Source organism: Schistocerca americana, chromosome 1 (genome assembly GCF_021461395.2).
Source record: "Schistocerca americana isolate TAMUIC-IGC-003095 chromosome 1, iqSchAmer2.1, whole genome shotgun sequence".
In the NCBI taxonomy this organism is placed as follows: domain Eukaryota; kingdom Metazoa; phylum Arthropoda; class Insecta; order Orthoptera; family Acrididae; genus Schistocerca; species Schistocerca americana.
In genome coordinates this window covers 383270964-383276429 of record NC_060119.1, presented here as the reverse complement: position 1 = coordinate 383276429, position 5466 = coordinate 383270964, and the positions used below count along the sequence as shown (strand labels likewise).

Genomic DNA, 5466 nt, shown 5'->3' with positions numbered 1-5466 from the left:
TACGAAAGTTAGAGTAGGTGGAGACGAGCGCAGTTCTGAGTGTTAACTGAATATGACTTGCTGGCTTATCACTAGCGCATGTGATTACCTTGCGTAGGTGGCGGCAGTAGCGGCGCTCGGAGCGAGCTGTGAATCTGAGAATCTATTCTAAATCTCTATCGGCTGTTAAACACCAGACTGATAAATTTCCTACATCTTTGGTGAAGCCAAGACTCCTATTTATTCCGTAGCTAAGTTAATTGACGCCAACAGCCTTGCCACAGTGGTAACACTGGTTCCCGTCAGATCGCCAAAGTTAAGCGCTGTCAGTCTGGGCTAGCATTTGGAAGGGTGACCATCTGGTCTGCCGAGCGCTGTTGGCAAGCGGGTACACTCAGCCCTTGTAACGCAAACTGAGGAGGTACTTGATTAAGAAGTAGCGGCTCGGATCTCGGAAACTGACATAAGGCCGGGAGAGGTGTGTTGACCACATGCTCCTCCATATCCGCATCCAGTGACGCCTACGGTCTGAGGATGACACGGCGGCCGGTCGGTACCATTGGGCCTTCATGGTCTGTTCGGGAGGGGTTTAGTTTTCTTTTTTTTAAGTTAATTGATATGGTACACACTATTTGGCTGGAATAGTGCATATGTCATTACCCTCAAATCACTTGCAAGCGATAACTGTCAGTGCTCAGTGCAATTCTCCGTACTGTGACACTTTTCAGATTGGCTCCTTATGAGTTAAGACAAGCCTGTGAAAAAGTGTTCACATAATGACTCTCGCAGTTGTCTCAGTGCGGCGCACATCGTCTTGCTCAGACACTCGACGATTTTCTGCAAGAGAGGAGCCAATTACTCTGCCTGTATCAAAGCTAGTGGCCACGTGTTTTCTTTCTGGCCAATCAGAGCAATCTTACTCGTTATAACTCCAAATGGCTCTGAGCACTATGGGACTTAACATCTAAGGTCATCAGTCCTCTAGAACTTAGCACTACTTTAACCTAACTAACCTACGGACATCACACACATTCATGCCCGTGGCAGGATTCGAACCTGCGACCGTAGCGGTCGCGCGGTTCCAGACTGAAACGCCTAGAACCGCTCGGCCACACCGGCCAGCGTTATAACTCCACCCACTAGAGTTTTTGTATCCTATCACAGACGTCATTTCTTTCGTAGGGCAAAGTTTAACTTCTCCTACGTAACACTGAGATACACAGCTTTTTCTTTCATGCAAGTTTTTAACACATGTGGCTACAGTAAGTCACCAATGCTTTGAGTTTGGTTCCTCTGGACGTTTTATCTGCCATTTCCCGCCATGTTCTTGTAGAAAGGCTTTCCGAAGGGTCGTCCTTAAAAGCAGGGACAAGGACTACTTTGGCGGCGTCTTACGCAGTGGCTCCGGCGTCTCATTGTGTCCTCTGTGTGCCCTACTGTGAAGTTTCAGCCGCGCGTGGGATCGCGTGGCGTGCCGTCGTAAATTCTCTTTCTCTCAGAACTGCATTTCATAGCTCGGTCAGGGAAACTACTTGCGTTAAATTACTAGTGTGAGTGTTAATGGTTTATAGTCATGAAATGCTGGCTTATTTATTAGATCTACATATTAATAAAATTTGTAACTTTTCACGTAACTATGTCGTGTGATATATTGATTTAACTGGAATTGTTGCAGGAATTCGATTTAAGGTGCGTTATTTGTTTGACACCCTACAACAGGCTGAAGAGAGTGTTTGAATAATATGAAGTTGCACAATCAGTAATACTCCACGTTAAATTTCAGACTGCCTTACAGCTGTGAAGCTGAGGAGGTGGAATGCAAAGGCATTCCAGTTACAGTAGGAGCAAACCTAGTAAATCACTGAGGAGTTCCAGTCTAACGTTGGGTTGATGATTGTTTTGCTTGTTTTAAACTCATGAAAAGATCAAAAGAATTCCACAGAGACCTGTATTCAAGATGTTGTATCGATTGATAATTAGGTTATACATCTTTTTGAAGAATATATGTTGGAATAAACTTTTCAACAATTTGTCTTTCATAGACAGCTCAGCCAGCAGTGATGGCATGAGTAATTACATAGAACTGTTCACTTAATTTAGGTAGTACATTACGGACAAGCCACATAGTCAATACACTAAACTGCGATCGGGAAGAACAGGAGTGAAGTCTTCAGCTCGCGTCTGTCATAATTTCTGTAACGGTAGTGGATAAAAACTGGAATGTACTGCCTATCACAGTTTCTCTATCAGCCGGGAAGCTGCACTTACCTGATATTTTTCTGTCCCTGGACTGTGGAGACATCCATCTTCTTCACGTATTGTAAATATTTTGTCGCCTAAATTTATGATCTATTTCAGGAAATGGAGTTGCTAGTCTCCTCTCGAGAGCCTCCCCAATGGCGGATAGGGGGAATGCTCGCTGGATACAGTGAGGAAATAAAATACCTGAGATGGACCAAACTAGCAGTTGCTGTCTTGTAGTTAGATATTTGGCTTATCAAAGGCCAAATGAAGACAAATTTGAATTAAAAATAACCTGGTCCTGGAGGTTGCGGGTTGATGCAGTGGACCAATTCCCCATTCAATGGAAAAAATGCAATGCTAAAAGATCCAAGGTAATACAGCCTGACATATTAAATAGTGAACAGAAAGCTATGGAAACGGACTATGAAAACTGATACATGGAACATTAGAGGACTAAGGAATTAAGAAGGGGAAATAAATTAGATAGTTAGAAAAAAAGATAACAGAACATTGTGTTATCAGAAACAAAAAAGAAGGGAAATAGCACAGAAAATAAATGATCCTATATACACTTATACAGCGAGTTTCAAAAACATCAAAGGGCAAAGTGAGGAGTCTCAAAATTAAGAAAAAATTGCAGAATCATATTACAAGTTGGGAACCTACTGATGAAGATCTGATTAAAGCGAACATTACTTTATATGGACATAAAACTACTATAATAGGTGTCTATGTAGATCATACCAAAGAAACATTCTTCGATAAATTAAATGACTTTGTAGAAGGGATAGGAAATACAAGAGAAATAATGATTATTGGATATTTCAAAAGTAGAACAGGATGACAAGTAGGAAATAAAATAGTAGGACCACATGGAGAAAACATAGTAAATCATAATGGGCTAAGATTAATTAATTTACCACTGTGTGAAAAAAACTCACAACAAAATTTGAATGGTTTCGACGCACATAAAGAAATTCATAAATATACATGGCATTAGGAAACATTACAATTAAAATCAATAACTGATTACATAATAATTCAGCAAAAATCAGTTTTAAAAACACAAGACATCAGAGCATGCAGAGGAGTAATCCAGAGTGATCATCTTTTGGTTAACTGTAAAATTGTGTTTCCATATGTAGATATAAAAAGTGAAGAAGAAATTGTTAATGAGGAGGAAGATTTTAAAACTGAAGTAATAATCCCAAAGTATGATGCACATAGTCTAGAAAATGAAAGTACAGTGTTTCTATTCAAAAAAGGTTAGATTAAAGGTTAACTGAAACACAATTTGACAATATAGATATACAATATAAATATATACTTAATGATCTACATGAGGCAGCCAAGGAAGCCATGGGCGAAGAAATTAAGTATGAACAAAAACATCTTTACACTATTTTTATACAGAAATAGAGAAAATGGTGCCAATAAAGAAGGAAAAATATTTAAAGTAGCTAAATACACAAAGTATCCAGCATAAGGCAGAATTAAGAGGACAACAAGCAAAAATTAGGAAAATTGTGACAGAAGCAAAAAATTAAGAACTGGGAAAATACCTGCAATAAAGTGAATAATCTAATTGAACCTAAGAGAAGCTCAGAGGCAAGGAAGATACTGAAAAAAATTCTAAAGAAACTAAAAAAATTACCTGCTTGAGTATCCAGACTAAGGAAAAATACTTCAAAGAATTATTGATTGAATTTTTGGGTACAACGAATAAAGATATAGAAGAAACAGAAAATAGTGGCAGCACTTTGCAACCGACTGGTTCCTTTAAATTACGCTTTCCAGCACTTTCTGTGGTGGGCAATTCTACTGTTCATTACCGAGTGTCAATTCCGCGTCAGTCTTATACATATTTTCCGGGTCAGTTTTATTTTCCCCACCCTACTCATGCACATAAAGCACCCCTTTTTCACAGTATGAAGAATTACGAGGTCATTTCCGATGCTGCGCACTTCATGATAAACTTGTATGAGGTCAGCTAAGAATGTGCGTTAATGTCTACATACTAGCGGGTACCAGAAACAAACCGGAATTATTTCAGCTCCTCTCTCGTTTTTTTCTTAACTTCTTCCATGTTGTCAAATTGGTATCCTTTCATGCCCCTTTTCATGCATGGAATTAACAAAAGAGCCGCACGGAGCCAGGTCAGGCGAGTAAAGTGCGTGGGGCAGCGAAACCATGGCAGTTTTAGCCAAAAATTCTGTAATAGAGATGGCGGTGTGTACAGGTTCATTGTCGTGGTGGAAGAGACAGTCTCCTTGAGCGAACACTGTTGAACAATCTTCTTAAAACTTCCAAATAAAAGGTTTGATTGACGGTCTCACCTGGGGGAACAAACCCTGAACGAACTAGGCCCTTGGCATCAAAAAAGCAAACCAGCATTGTTTGAATGCATGATTTGATTTGACGACATTTATTTGGATGAGGTGATAATGACGTCTTCCGATGGGATGACTGTTGCTCTGTGTCTGGGTCGTAACCGTGATTCATCACCAATCAACCTTCGACAGAAAATCTATATCAGTTTCAAGTTGTTGTTTCAAAGCACGACACGTTTCAACTCGATTTCCATTTTGATTGTCAGTCAGAATCCGAAGAATAATCTTGGCAGCAACGCTTTTCATTCCCAAATCTTCCGCTAAAATTCACTGAACTGAGATAACCCCTAATCTCTGACGATTGATCAGTTGTCTGCCGGCAGTCTGTGAGCACAAGCCCTTGAATCTTTTCAATATTTTCGTCGATTCGGGCAGCTAGTGGACTTCTAGAATGAGGATTGTCATCAATCGACAGATCACCAGTTTTAAATCGAGCAAATCACTCGTACACTTGAGTTTTTCCCATAGCGTCATCTTGGTAAGCTGTTTTCAACATTAAAACAGGTTCAGCAACATTTTACTGAGTAGAAAACAATATTTCATAGCTGCACATAGTTCACTTAAACTTGCTATCATAAAAAACGAAATAAGAACGAAACAGCGCTAGCAAAAACAATCACTGTAGACGAACAGAAAAAGCCAGGTCTAAACACAGGCGGCACTGAACTGGCAATGAGTTGCGCTATACACACCTAGCGGCAGAAATGCGTACTACTCAAGCTCCGCCCCCGACAATGATTTTTTTTTGTACCCCTTCGTATTTATATCCTTTTTAATTCTGTGTGTGCCTTGTATCATGTTTTCAAATTCCTTCGCATTTGTCCTTACAGTCACAGTAGCTTTGTATATGTCA

General features: G+C 39.9%; 1 pseudogene; it reads left to right on the top strand.

Moving 5' to 3' along the window:
• Positions 1–244: 244 nt before the first annotated feature.
• LOC124555707 lies at positions 245–362 on the top strand (annotated as a pseudogene).
• The last annotated feature ends 5104 nt before the right edge of the window (positions 363–5466 follow it).